The sequence below is a fragment of the Girardinichthys multiradiatus genome, chromosome 11 (genome assembly GCF_021462225.1).
Source record: "Girardinichthys multiradiatus isolate DD_20200921_A chromosome 11, DD_fGirMul_XY1, whole genome shotgun sequence".
Lineage (NCBI taxonomy): Eukaryota > Metazoa > Chordata > Actinopteri > Cyprinodontiformes > Goodeidae > Girardinichthys > Girardinichthys multiradiatus.
This window is the reverse complement of record NC_061804.1, coordinates 41,310,997-41,326,949: the sequence shown is the minus strand read 5'-3', so window position 1 is coordinate 41,326,949 and position 15,953 is coordinate 41,310,997. Positions and strand designations below refer to the sequence as shown.

Below are 15,953 nucleotides of genomic sequence, written 5' to 3'. Positions count from 1 at the left end.
GGGCCAAGTAGCAGCAGTGGGCTTTTCACTGACTCCCTCTCCTGACCCTGGATACTTACAATCCTAAAGTTAGAAGGAATAAAAAAAGAGTTGACTAAACAGAGAAACCAATAAGACATTTAGAAATATTTTTTATTTGTGTGTGACATGAGAAGTTCTGAACATACTTTATATTTCTTTTTCATATTGTCCCACTTTGTTTTGGGCCTGCAAGGGGGTGACCTTCCCCTGTTGGCCCATCTTCTCCAGAATTGTCCTAAACAAGCAAAAGGAAAGAGGGAAAACCAAAAGAAGTATGTTAGTCACTGGATGGATATTTATGAAAGTTAGAAAGATAGGAGTTATTGAAACTGGACAGAAACTGACTGTAAAGAATGTTGTTATTGTACCTCCAAGCCATGGTGGCTGAGTTTTTAGCTCCAGTAAAAAGGTGGTCATTCTCACCCCTGAGCTTAATAAACTGGACCGTCTGCTCCTTTGTACCTAAACAACAAAAACAACAACAAACCTATCTTGCTTAATATCAGTGTAAAACAAGTCTTTTATTTTTATTTTACATTTGTCTTAATTTGCAGAACATATTAAAATATTTCTATGCAAATGCCTAAAACAAGCTCTTTCAAACTTTTCACTTCTTTACTGAGATTCACTTACATTTGGAAGTGTATTCCTCGTCGGGTGTACCTGGAATCACGAATTACAATGCTAGTTGAATTATAAATACCCTTTTAAAAACACATATAGCACATTTCTTCATCAAAAATGAATATTTAAAAGCGTATTTATTTTCAATCACACTCTCCAGCGATACGGTAGTATTACATAAAATTGTCCATTTATTTAGGTTAACTTTAATATCACCTGTAATGTCAAATCGACTTACATGAACAAATGACACAATACATTAAAATAATACTAACATAAACTGTTAGAAATCACTTGGGTTTTATGTTCACTGTGATGACTGGCAGCAGGAACTCAGTGCCAACAGTCCGGCGAGGCAAGCCGGCTGTTACTATCGGATCGCAAAACTCAGAACACGTCGGAGCACGTTTGAAATTAAGCGATGTCTTGATAAATCAAGCAGATTTTTCACGTCTACACAGTTATTTTCCCGCACTAAAAACATTGTAAAAGTTCATTTGTGTCACAGAAAGTGTAATTTTTCACAGTCTACAAGTACGGACTTGGAAAGATCCAGCCCCTGAATTGGGACACACCCTCGGCCTGCACATGGATCCTCCTCCTTCCTGTTTATTGACCAATAATAGGGCAGCTGGAGCAAGAAGGCAGCCCTCCTCATTTGCATAATGAAGGAGAAATGCATACGAGACGAGACGAGGAAATATAAAAAGAACAAAGGCTTGTGTACGGAAAAGGAAAAAGAAAATATATACATTTCTTGATGAAAACGCATGTGTAAGGAAAAGGAAAAAGAAAATATATATATTTCTGCTTTTATTTTTAATTATGTCCGGATCGGTCCTCCATACAGACAGTATTCCTGCATCGTAAATAGAGATCGGACAAAGTGTTGTACAATGACCAGAGGAGGCAGTCTGCGCTACACAAAACGGCCACACTTCAGAACTGTTTTGGTTCGTGCTGCCTTCACTTGCACTAAGAGCAACTTTTCGACACAGTTTTTATATAACATTTGTAATTGCTGTTGGAAGAAAAGCGGTTTGGAAGTTGGTTCGTGTTAATAACAGAGAAGAGGCTCACTAATGTTGTTTTCAGGCGCCGACACAACGATCTTCGCTGCTTTTTAGACTTCAGGGAATCCGATCTAGGATCTCACGAGCTGAATCTGAAGGCAGCACGTCATCCGCAGCGTCGACTCGCAGCATCAGCAGCCACTGTTAACCACAATGTGAGGGAACACGAAAGTTCAGTGAATGAGTTCAGCTGTGTGTCAGGACGGGGAGAGTTCAACCAGGCACATTTTATTCAGACTTTCCACCCCGTATGGCAGCTTTTGGTGGAGCCACACCGCACAGCTGAAGGTAAGAACCGTGAAGACGGGAGGATGGAGGAGAACCACTGAAGATCCATACGTTATACGCACAGGCCAGTACAGACCTGGACTGTCACTCTGAAGCGTGTTAGAAAGTTTTTCCTTTACTATTATTATTATGCTACCAGATAATGCTTTTGAGAATATTAATGAAGTCAAAAAAGAATGAGGTCTGTTTTTGGATATCTGCAGGTAGGAAATAAACATCACTGTCACTTGCAAATAAAGATTTATTTAATTTTGTAGAAACAAAATAGAAAAATAAAACAATTGCATAAGAAGGTTTACTGCACTCAACCTCAACTCTCGGTTTGTTAAGGGGCTTAATGACAAGCTATCAATATATGTTCACTATCAAATTCTTGATTAATTTTTGTTTCTTTTACCACAATTTGCCTCCTACAAATAAGTAAACCTAAGTAACTGGCTATTTCACCGCTTTTGATGAATCTGGGTTACATTGAATCATTTTGAGTTCATAATCTAAATCTCTTAGAAATGTTAAACCTGGACTGAAGGCTTCTATATTGCCTCAGATTCTTTCCAGGACAGTTGTGATTTGTGAAACATTTATTCTATTTGTTAAAGCACCAAATATAATTATCTCAGTGCTATTTTTGACATGTAGACCCCCTAGGATGGTATCATTCTTGGACGATAAGCAGGACCTTATCCTGTTTCCTGTGTTCCTAAGCATTGAAATGATAAAACATTTTTTGAAAACGTAATAAAGATTTCAGAAATCAAAAGCTGTTTTAAAGAATCTATAGGAAGTGTAGAAAAATTCAGTCCAGATATTGACCTATATCCGATTTTGATCTAGTGCTCAAAAAAATGATTTTAAGATTTTTTAAAAGCAATGAAGCAGCCCTTCACTCTAAGGCTGTATTGGATACTAACTTTTATTTTATTTCAATAATCCCTTTTTTGCCCGTAGCTGATTAGTAGGCTAGGTCTACCTACAGTAACCTTCATCAGCCACAGAAATGACCACAGACATAAGAGTTACTGATATATAAGACAGTGGCTGTTGATTACAGATAACCCCCCTTGCTGCTGCATTACTCCTGATTAGGCAGATTGTTTTGCTTGGATCAATTTTCAAAAGGGGAGCAAAACAATTGTACTTGATGTGTGCTTTTACTCCCTTTTTTATTATATTCATATTTTTTTCCACATACAGCATAATTTTAAGTTATTTTTGTTTACTGAAAGAATACTTGGGATACCTGTTTATTGTATTTTTTTATTTTTTCTAACAATGCAGTGTTAATCTGTGGTGTTGAAGAGATAGTCGAATTGAATCTTTGCCTACTCTTCATGGGATAATTCACAAATAAAGTGATAAAACTATAAAGTGAGGGGATTAAAACAGCTTTTAGAGTAACAGGAATCTTACAGGTTAATTTTTTATCTCAGATTATAGTTAAATATGAAGATTTGTGTTTGTATCAATATTAAAATAATATGTAACTATTTTGTTTGTAAGAAAAATGTTCTTCCAGATATTTTTGTAGTGTAAGTAGACCCATGCTACTGAATCGTATGCAACCACTCATGTGCTGGGGACAATAGGCCATTCTACTCCTCACATTTCTCTCACATTTCCTGTACAGTGAATCTGTAAAACTGTAGAGGATCAGACTCTCTGTCCTTTCACCTCTTCGATTTCAGGAAGTTAGAGCCTATAGACCTATAGATGTCTTTCTTTATCCTGAGTCAATTAGATCACCTTGCCCTCACTGTGCCACAGTGGCCAAGAACATAAGAACATAAATTAGGATCTGGATGTTCCTTCCTAACAGCGATCCATCAGAAATTTTGAATTTGTTGGTAACTTAGGTTAGTTAACAATGAATAGTGTAGGCTACAATAGATACTGTACTGTAATGTATAGTTCATTCTAGCCTCTCTGGTGGGTTGGAGAGCACAGTTCGGGTCTGTTTTGTTGTCACTGACTTCCTGGTCTATTGTGTACTCTGGTCCGGCTGGCTGCATTTTGTTAAAATTCCACTGCTGTACACTAGATTGTTTCCCTAAAAAAAGAGTTCACAGTGATGGAGATAAGGGTGTGGTTTGTTAATTTAGTCTTTAGCCTGTTTCTCATGGGCTCTAATTTGGCTGGCTCCACTCCACTTAGCACATTTTGCAAATGATTTTCGGTCTGGTATTGGTTTTTTCAGTACCTGCTCAGCAGCAGGTCCCATTGGAGATGAGCAGGGCCGAAATGTGACATGAACAGTATGCTTATTACCGATTGGCCATGGACGTGGTCAGCTGTATGAGTCTGAGAGCAGAAAAACAGCCACCATATTCCAAACTAACACTGCAGCTAACACTTTAATGCTCTGCTTGATATTTATAAAAGAAACTTTATTAGAAACTGCTTTGGGATTATTTTAATTGCTATGGACATGGAGACATGAAAAGGAAAAAATAAAAAGCAAGATAGAGAGAAAGAGAGAGATGGGGCAAAAAGGAAAAAGGGAGATGAGGAGAAAAGAATGGAGGAGAGAAAGAAGGATGAAGAGATCAAAAGATAAAACCCTAGAAGATTGCTTCTACACCTGCAGAAACATATATAATAACAGCATTGTTACCAAAAAGTTCATGGTACTAATGAATGCAAGATGTATTTAGTGGTAACTGTGGCTCAATATAGAACATTTGTGTATCTTCTAACACTTGAATGTAAACACCTTTGGGTTTAGGCGTGAGCGTGCTTGTGTATGCATGGTTTCTCCATAAAAATTTGCAATAGCAAGTGTGAGGAGCCACTGACCCCCCTGGACCTGACACAGACACAGGGCATCTGAGCCACAGACATCCAAAGGCCCCCCAGAGCACGGGAACCTCAGGAGAACCATCGCCGGGACTCCCCCCCCCCCCAGAGAAGAGCAGGGGAGAGTCACAAGGGAACCACCCAGCAGCCACAGTGCAGAAGTCCCAGGAAGTTGCAGCGACGAGCCCACAGGCCCCGCCAGCAGCTGTCTATGCCAATGCAGATCCAGCCATGGACCCAGAGACCCGAGACCTCGGGACATATCACTCGCCAAGCAGAGGCCCGACAGAGCCCAGGGGCTCAAGCCCCGGCAAGCAGCCATCGGGAGTGAGCCGGCACACTGCAAAGCACCCAGCCTCGGACAACGAGAACCACAAGTACACCATCGGGAAGAGACACCAGCCACTGGCAGGTAGTGTGGCGGGGAGGAAATAGGCCCCACATTTAGTGGGGAGCCTAAACTGATCTAGGAGAGGGAGCAGCCCAAGACCCAACCTGACGCAAAAACAGGGTCACACAGTCACAATCACACATTCTCACCCTTATGCTTACACATAAAAACACTCACAGCCACGCACCCAACATAAAGACAAACAACAATGGACCTCGTACACTCACTCACACTCCCCATACATACAGGTCCTTCTCAAAATATTAGCATATTGTGATAAAGTTCATTATTTTCCATAATGTAATGATGAAAATTTAACATTTATATATTTTAGATTCATTGCACACTAACTGAAATATTTCAGGTCTTTTATTGTCTTAATACGGATGATTTTGGCATACAGCTCATGAAAACCCAAAATTCCTATCTCACAAAATTAGCATATCATTAAAAGGGTCTCTAAACGAGCTATGAACCTAATCATCTGAATCAACGAGTTAACTCTAAACACCTGCAAAAGATTCCTGAGGCCTTTAAAACTCCCAGCCTGGTTCATCACTCAAAACCCCAATCATGGGTAAGACTGCTGACCTGACTGCTGTCCAGAAGGCCACTATTGACACCCTCAAGCAAGAGGGTAAGACACAGAAAGAAATTTCTGAATGAATAGGCTGTTCCCAGAGTGCTGTATCAAGGCACCTCAGTGGGAAGTCTGTGGGAAGGAAAAAGTGTGGCAGAAAACGCTGCACAGCGAGAAGAGGTGACCGGACCCTGAGGAAGATTGTGGATAAGGGCCGATTCCAGACCTTGGGGGACCTGCGGAAGCAGTGGACTGAGTCTGGAGTAGAAACATCCAGAGCCACCGTGCACAGGCGTGTGCAGGAAATGGGCTACAGGTGCCGCATTCCCCAGGTCAAGCCACTTTTGAACCAGAAACAGCGGCAGAAGCGCCTGACCTGGGCTACAGAGAAGCAGCACTGGACTGTTGCTCAGTGGTCCAAAGTACTTTTTTCGGATGAAAGCAAATTCTGCATGTCATTCGGAAATTAAGGTGCCAGAGTCTGGAGGAAGACTGGGGAGAAGGAAATGCCAGAAGTCCAGTGTCAAGTACCCACAGTCAGTGATGGTCTGGGGTGCCGTGTCAGCTGCTGGTGTTGGTCCACTGTGTTTTATCAAGGGCAGGGTCAATGCAGCTGGCTATCAGGAGATTTTGGAGCACTTCATGCTTCCATCTGCTGAAAAGCTTTATGGAGATGAAGATTTCATTTTTCAGCACGACCTAGCACCTGCTCACAGTGCCAGAACCACTGGTAAATGGTTTACTGACCATGGTATCACTGTGCTCAATTGGCCTGCCAACTCTCCTGACCTGAACCCCATAGAGAATCTGTGGGATATTGTGAAGAGAACGTTGAGAGACTCAAGACCCAACACTCTGGATGAGCTAAAGGCCGCTATCGAAGCATCCTGGGCCTCCATAAGACCTCAGCAGTGCCACAGGCTGATTGCCTCCATGCCACGCCGCATTGAAGAGGTCATTTCTGCCAAAGGATTCCTGACCAAGTATTGAGTGCATAACTGTACATGATTATTTGAAGGTTGACGTTTTTTGTATTAAAAACAATTTTCTTTTATTGGTCGGATGAAATATGCTAATTTTGTGAGATAGGAATTTTGGGTTTTCATGAACTGTATGCCAAAATCAGCCGTATTAAGACAATAAAAGACCTGAAATATTTCAGTTAGTGTGCAATGAATCTAAAATATATGAATGTTAAATTTTCATCATTACATTATAGCAAATAATGAACTTTATCACAATATGCTAATTTTTTGAGAAGGACCTGTACTATATACTCCCAGATACCCCAGAGGGGCGACCAGCCCCCGGACCAAGGAGGTGGTCCCCTTCCTTCCGGGGTGGAGACAGGCAGAACGACCCAGCACCAGCCCAGACTAGTGCTAGCACTGAACACGAGCATCCCGGTCTAGACCCCGACCGCCCGCCATCACCCCAGCCCCCAACGATCACCATCCCCATCTGGAGAGGGGGTCATGTACAAGAGAGGGGTCCACCTATTCCAAGTGAGCCAACCAACCAGAGCCATCCCAGGATGAAGCAGTCCCAAGCCCCCAATGAATTCCTATCTCAACCCCATGAGCCCCAATTCCCCATGAACCCCAACATGAATCTTCCCACAGGGCCACCCCCAACTAGGACACAGATATCGAACACATGCCCCCGACCCAAACACCACGAATCCCCTCCCCACAGGGGCACACCCCCGCAGATGAACTCCATCCCTGGCCAGTGGTACGCACCCGGGGCCGGCGGCCCCCACCACGCCCCCTGCAGCGACACAAACACACCACATCACTGTCACTACGACAGCCCAGGGAGAAATATTAACCAGCTGAGCTCCACCATCACCGCTCAGCCAATTCAAATGCTAGTGACCCCACATCCAAAATAGGACACAACCCGCCCACCCTACATGCTGCAACCCCTCCACATCACCCTCCAGTCCGCCGCCCTGATCCTCCCTCCGGACACGACAGCCAGCGGAGCAGCACACCGCCAAGCCTGCCCAACGCCAGCAGCCCCAGCCCGCCAGTCCATAAGAGAGAAATACGTGCCAGCCAGGTAACCGGGACGGGCAGACCAACCACTCCAGGCTGAGTACAACTCGCCAACCACCTCAGTGCCAGATGTGGAGATGTTTAAAGCAGAGTTAGGTTAGATGACTATCTCTTTGAACATCTCATAGAGCTCTTTTAATCCATCATCTGAACATGGAAAGAGCCTGTAACTGCAAACCTACCAAAGCATGCCTGTCCACCTAAACTACCAGGCCTGGCAAGGAGAGCATTTATCAGTAAACAGCTAAGTTCAGGTGGGGGACATGTTAGTTCCATGACCGCAAACTTGGCCTTTATGGGAGAACAGCAAAAAGAAAGTAATTGTACTGTTTGCAGTTTGGTCTAAGCCATGAGACCAAAATTGAACTTTTGGTCTTCAAGCTAAATTATATATGTGGCAAAAAACTAACTGCACACCACTCTGGACACAACGTACCCACCATGAAACATGGTGGTGCAGCATGATGCTGTGAAGATGCATTTCTTCAGCTGGAAGAGAGATGTTGGTCAGAATTGATTGGAAGATGAGTGAAGCTAAATACAGGAATCTTATCGGACATGGAAGAAAACATGGTCAAGGCTGCAAAATGACTTTAGACTGAGGTGGAGGTTTACTTCACAAGAGGACTACAACCCTAAACATACAGCCAGAAAAATAATCAATGGATTAGATCAAAGCATATTCATTTGTTAGTATGGCTCAGGGAAAGTCTAATTTGAGACAAGAAGATTGTTACTGACTTTCCATCCAATCTGACTAAGCTCTTCACTCAGGTTTGAACTATTAATCCAAAAAAGAATAGGTAAAGATTGAAATATCTAAATATGCAAAGTTTGTTGAGACTTTATGGTTCTTCAATGGTTCTACACTTTTTAGACTTTCATTTGTAAATCATTTGAAAAATCATGTGTCGTTATCCTTTCACTATCAAATATCTGCACTTTGTGTTGATATATCCTATAAAATCCAAATAAAATACACTGAATTTGCAGTTGTAATGTGACAAAATTTGGAAAAGTTCGAGGGACTTGACTACATTTGCAAGGTCCTGTATCTTCCTGGTCACATGCAAGAAAAGCATGGTGAAAGAACTGATTCCTCATGTCTGAAGCATGAACAGTGTTTGTTCATATATTGTCAGATCACTTTGCATATTCTCACTGATGTTGATGTTTCGAGCAGTACACTGAATATTGCATAACATGTGTCCCTGTCTGGGTTCATGGTGAAGTTGAGAACGGTTCTTCTTCTAAGGTGACAGGGCCACTGGTGGCTGAGCAGAGTGATTTAGGTAATGGGATCCTGCAGAGCTGCTGTCTACTGGCTGTCAGCCGCTCGTCTCCCGACCCCTCTCTGAGCACCTCACCTATGACCCCATGCAGCCTCCCTCTTATCATGTGCCTCCTTTCTTTAACACTGAGGTTTATGTGGAGAAGAAAGTAAAGTGTGTGTTAGTTTTGAGGCAGAGGGCAGAAACAAGAGACGAGAGTAACTTACAGGGGTTGGACAATGAAACTGAAACACCTGGTTTTAGACCACAATAATTTATTAGTATGGTGTAGGACACTCCTTTTGCGGTCAATACGGCATCAATTCGTCTTGGGAATGACATATACAAGTCCTGCACAGTGGTCAGAGGGATTTTAAGCCATTCTTCTTGCAGGATAGGGGCCAGGTCACTACGTGATACTGGTGGAGGAAAACGTTTCCTGACTCGCTCCTCCAAAACACCCCAAAGTGGCTCAATAATATTTAGATCTGGTGACTGTGCAGGCCATGGGAGATGTTCAACTTTACTTTCATGTTCATCAAACCAATCTTTCACCAGTCTTGCTGTGTGCATTGGTGCATTGTCATCCTGATACACGGCACTGCCTTCAGGATACAATGTTTGGACCATTGGATGCACATGGTCCTCAAGAATGGTTCGGTAGTCCTTGGCAGTGACGCGCCCATCTAGCACAAGTATTGGGCCAAGGGAATGCCATGATATGGTAGCCCAAACCATCACTGATCCACCCCCATGCTTCACTCTGGGCATGCAACAGTCTGGGTGGTATGCTTCTTTGGGGCTTCTCCACACCATAACTCTCCCGGATGTGGGGAAAACAGTAAAGGTGGACTCATCAGAGAACAATACATGTTTCACATTGTCCACAGCCCAAGATTTGTGCTCCTTGCACCATTGAAACCGACGTTTGGCATTGGCATGAGTGACCAAAGGTTTGGCTATAGCAGCCCGGCCGTGTATATTGACCCTGTGGAGCTCCTGACGGACAGTTCTGGTGGAAACAGGAGAGTTTAGGTGCACATTTAATTCTGCCGTGATTTGGGCAGCCGTGGTTTTATGTTTTTTGGATACAATCCGGGTTAGCACCCGAACATCCCTTTCAGACAGCTTCCTCTTGTGTTCACAGTTAATCCTGTTGGATGTGGTTGGTCCTTCTTGGTGGTATGCTGACATTACCCTGGATACCGTGGCTCTTGATACATCACAAAGACTTGCTGTCTTGGTCACAGATGCGCCAGCAAGACATGCACCAACAATTTGTCCTCTTTTGAACTCGGATATGTCACCCATAATGTTGTGTGCATTTCAATATTTTGAGCAAAACTGTGCTCTTACCCTGCTAATTGAACCTTCACACTCTGCTCTTACTGGTGCAATGAGCAATCAATGAAGACTGGCTACCAGGCTGGTCCAATTTAGCCATGAAACCTCCCACGCTAAAATGACAGGTGTTTCAGTTTCATTGTCCATCCCCTGTAGAGAAGCCATAGGGAACTGTTTTCATTAGAACTAAAAGTAATGACAAACAGTCTTTACTTAGTCTCTTTGTGCATTAGTGCTACATTTTAAAAAAAAGTCATGTTTAAATATTTGTGCAAAATACCATGCCAAATCTTTAAAAGCAATAGAAATCCACTGCTAACCCTTTGCCTTCCTCTACTAAAGACTCCAACAGTTTCGAACAGATGTTTCTTTAGTTTTTTGAACGTATAACGAGGAAAAGCAAAATTCCGAAAGATAAATAAAAAAACAAACAAAAGAAGAACAATCTTGTTCTTTTGGTCATTTCAATTTAATTCAATTCAGGCAGTCAGCCAGCCATATTCTACCACTTCTTCCATAGTGGGTTGTGGGGAAGCTGGTGCCTATCTGCAGCGGTCTATGTGCGGGAGGCAGGGTACACCCTGGACAGGTCTCCAGTCCATCGCAGGGTAACAGACACGCACAGGACAAATAACCATGCACACAGTCATTCACACCTAGGGGCAAGTTAGAGAGACCAGTTAACCTAACAGTCATGTTTTTGGACTGTGGGAGGAAGCGGAGGACCCGGAGAGAACCCATGCGTGCACGGGAAGAACACGCAAATTCCATGCAGAAAGAATCCAGGACCTTCTTGCTGCAAGACAACAGTGCTACCAACTGCCCCACCGTGCAGCCCTCAGTTAAATCACACATGTCGTCTCAAGACACTTTACAAAGTCAATTCAATTGAATCATACAGATTTCAAGTCAGGTATATACATTTCAAATAATCCTGTCAAACAGTCGGATTCAGTTTATTATTCAAATTGGTTAAAAGGTTTTCTATTTAAGGAAACCCAGCAGATTACAATTTAATGCCATCCACATTAATTGATTGACTAACCAGTTTCTTTTTCAAAAACTCTGGTCCAAAGATGGCAACTTCTGTCTTGTCTGAATTTAGAAGCAGATCATTTAAAGGGGACATATGCTTTTAATGCTTCCTTTTCACCCTTAAATCATTCAGTTGTAATCCATATAAAGTGGAACTGCAATGCTTTGGTCTAAATTCCTTGTTATTGTAGCTCCACAGGCTCCTCTTTTTACCCTGTTCTGAGGTGCGTCTGAGACCATCTTGTTTTGGTGCCATCTCTTTAAAAGCTATTGAGGCACTTCATACCCCGTCCCCTTCCAGGTCCAAGTGCGCTCCACTTTAACCCCTTCAGCCATTTTTGTAGTGGCCAGGACATCATATCAACACACAATAAATTTATGTCTAATATAAAGTTTATTGTCATTTTAGTATTATTTGCAGATTACAGCTTTGATGTGTCCATCGTTTCCATAGACAGAAGAAACTGATCCCTTAATCAGTCTTTCAGCAAATACCCTTGATATGGTGGAGGTTGCTGGAGCACTCGTCCTTGAAGTGCTTCATGCAGACAAAGAGGAATTTTCCCACTGATGGGGGTAGATTTCCATGAAAAATAAAATTTAACCAGGCAGTTCGAGGAGGTTCTGATGCTTGGGGACAGTGTAATGAATTGTGTGGTTTAATACACCCAACAACCAAACCGTACTTATCCTCTTGCAGCGTAGGCATACTTGAGCTTGTACTACAGAATCGTAGCGAGAAATAAAAATGGCAGAATGCGAAATTGATCACCCGGAAGTCCATGACCTTGTTTAGCAGTTCAAAAAATGGAACAGATGATAGAGAAAACTGAACAGACTGAAAAATATGACCCAGACAGAATATAAAGATATCTCCACAACACCTGGAGAGACTAAAATTCAACTTTTCTGGACTTATACAGACTTCAAGTGCACAACAAAATATATTTAAAGGCTAAAAAAGTGGATTTTGCACGATATATGCCCCTTAAAGTTATCCATGATTTTATGTCTTCAAGACATGCCTGTAGTCTATCTAACTGGTTCAGGTCATCGGGATTTATGGATAAATAAAGCTCAGTATCATCAGCATAACAATGAAAATTTATTGCATGTTGCCTGATAATTGATGCTGCCAAGGACCCAAAGTCCATCCCCATAGGTGAGGGTAGGAATGTAGACCAACCAGTAAATCGAGAGTTTCGCCTTTTGGCTTACCTCTCTCTTCACCCCAACGGACAGGTGCAATGTTCACAATACTGCGGCGGCCACACTGATTCATCTGTCGATCTGCCGCTCTATTCTCCCCTCACTTGTGAACAAGACACCGAGATACTTGAACACCTACACAGGAACTCCCCTTCAACCTGGAGAGGTCAGGCCAGCCTTTTCCGGTTGAGAACCATAGCCCCGGACCAAAGGAGCTGATCATCCCAGCTGCTTGTGGTTCCACTGTCAGTAAATTTGAACAATTTAGATTTTATGAATAGTGCATTTGTGTGATTCAAATAATCAACCTTATTGATTACTCTTATTGCTCGTTTTTGGAATGTTAGGAATGGTTCAAAAGTTTTGTAATTATTGCCCTGTATCTCTGCACAATGGCTAACGTAAGGTAAAACTAGGGATCAGTAAAGAATGTGGAAAGCTATCTCCTTCAGGACCTATTTGGCTTTATTCAATATAAAAATACTTTTTGACTGTTTACTTTGTGTATATCTAATTTGATATTTCCAGTTTATTCTATCATCAATAATAACCCCAAGAAATTTGTACTCTTTCAGTATTTACTTCATTTAACTGTATTTGGATTTCTGTATCTGAACTACACTTCCTGAATAGCATTATTTTTGCTTTGTCACATTTAAGGACAGCTTATTTTATCAAACCATAATTTCAGTCTGGTCATTTTTTGGATACATCATTTAACAATTGCTCCAGATCATCTCCAACAAAAAGTCACTAGTTTCATCTGCAAATAATACAATTTTCATATTCTTGCATACCTCGCATATATTATTTATATGCATAATGAATAATTCAGGCCCCAACACTGACACTTGTAAACAAAACTAACTTCTTGAGGTGAAAATACTTCTGAATCTGTTAAGTTGCATGTTCTAATATTCTTGGTGGTGTTCTCAGATTCTTTAAAAGCTCTGAGGCAGAAATGAAATTCCGTAGACCACTGAACATGTCAGCCTCACATCGGCATGATCTCCGCATAGGTTTTCTGTTTTGTAACGCCAGTCTAAGTAGGTCGGACATAGTAAAGTATATGTATCAGTTTCAGCAGGCTCTTTCGGACATACAATTAACTGGTTAATTCAATCTGTGTCATTGGAATGTCAAAGTCATGCAAAGATGGCATTGTGAAGGCATCTTTTAGCGTTTGATGAATGGTATTAGTTCATATTTTTCCACAAAGTTCTGGATCAGTGGATTTAATCTAACAATAATAGTTGTGTTGGGAACAAACCTCCATGCGCAATGCTAGCTTCTAAGTAATTTTAAATTTTTTTATATGACGTCCTGAATGGTTGTAAAGTTCTTCACATAGAGTGTGTGGTAACAGTTTTCCTAATAAGAAAAATAGGAGGCATATTAAGGTTTGAGCCAACAGGTTTGAGTTGCTGATGACATTCAAGTAGTTGTTGATTTCCTGTAACTGACTACAAATATCCCTTGGTCCAAGTACCATGGTCAGCTACATCAAATCCACCGCAAATTGGGATGTATGAAGGCTAAGTGTGCGGTGACATGTCTACGCACAGCTTCATATATCTGAATATTTTTGTGTGTCACAAGTTTCAGAATTTCTCCCCACCGCAAACTTTGATTATGAAAGCTGCGCACTCTTTCGTACATGAGGCCCCTGGAGTAGTGCCATGCTTGCCAGTTTTTATGATTCTTCCAAAAGGCCAGTTCTCTCACAGATAGACAGAGTATCAATGACAGGAGTGGGGCAGTAATGTTTCATTTAAAATCTTGTTAAGTTTAATTAAAGCTGAAGAGAGCCTGAAATCAAAGGGAAAAAAACTAGTTTTACAAAATAATGTAGCAGGATAACTGAGAAACCTGGCAGTTAAAAAGAGCACCGCATACCTGAGGAACTGAAGATTGTGACAGTGTACATACTGCACTGTAAGCTAAACCTTGTGCTCAGCCAGGCTTGTACTGCTGGTGTCCAGATTGATGGTCATTTTGAGCCAGTGGAAACGGAGGCAGTGCATGTACACTGACATCTCAGAAAGCAATTAACTGTTCTCTGATACTGAGAAGCTGCTCTTTTTAATTTATTGTAAGGCATTCTGAGAGGTGGATGACCATGGTCTGATTGCTGCATTGCTGTTAGCCCCAAGCCATAGCGACACATGACAGCAGAAACTATTATTTTTATATAATATATAGTTAGAAACACACCAAAGCTCTGTAGAAATACCAATACTTGTATGATCAAAACTTGTGATCTCACTTATTTCTGCCTGGCATTCACCGGTTCAAAGAAGCTGAAATCAGAGAGAATATTAGACTTACTCTGTCCACACAGAATGTGTTTGTGTTTAATAAAAATTAGCACAGTGGCTATATGCTATGAATTTGTTTTTAATGTCATCTTTTTGTACAGTCTTTTAGACTCCAAGCACATTGTTTTAGTCAGCCCTGTATGCTGTGAGTAGTATGATGAGGCCATTAAGAGTTTTCTTTATTTTCATGACTATGAATATTGTAGCTTCACACTGAAGGCATCAAAACTATGAATTAACACATGTGGAATTTTATACTGGACAAAAAAGTGTGAAACAACTGAAAACATGTCTTATATTCTAGGTTTTTCAAAGTAGTCACCTTTTGCTTTGATTACTGCTCCGCACACTCTTGGCATTCTGTTGATGAGCTTCAAGAGGTAGTCACCTGAAATGGTTTTCACTTCACAGGTGTGCCCTGTCAGGTTTAATAAGTGAGATTTCAAGCCTAATAAATGGGGTTGGGACCATTAGTTGTGTTGTGCAGGAGGTGGATACAGTACACAGCTGATAGTCCTACTGAATAGACTGTTAGAATTTGTATTATGGCAAGAAAAAAGCAGCTAAGTAAAGAAAAACGAGTGGCCATCTTTACTTTAAGAAATGAAGGTCAGTCAGTCTGAACAATTGGGAAAATTTAAAAAGTGTCCCCAAGTGCAGTCGCAAAAACCATCAAGTGCTACAAAGAAACTGGCTCACATGAGGACCGCCCCAGGAAAGGAAGACCAAGATTCACCTCTGCTGCGGACGATAAGTTCATTCGAGTCATCAGCCTTAGAAATCGCAGGTTAACAGCAGCTCAGATTAGAGAACAGGTCAATGTCACACAGAGTTCTAGCAGCAGACACATCTCTAGAACAACTGTTAAGAGGAGACTGTGTGAATCAGGCCTTCATGGTAAAATAGCTGCTAGGAAACCACTGCTGAGGACAGGCAACAAGCAGAA

General features: G+C 41.7%; 1 protein-coding gene across 1 annotated transcript in view; it reads left to right on the top strand.

Moving 5' to 3' along the window:
- Window positions 1-1,878: 1,878 nt before the first annotated feature.
- slc8a2a (solute carrier family 8 member 2a) overlaps window positions 1,879-15,953 on the top strand; it is an 80,487-nt gene continuing 66,412 nt past the window's right edge. Inside the window, exon 1 of the mRNA XM_047379455.1 lies at window positions 1,879-2,006. The gene's annotated coding sequence lies outside the window, so the exon portion shown is untranslated. The remainder of the gene's footprint in view (window positions 2,007-15,953) is intronic.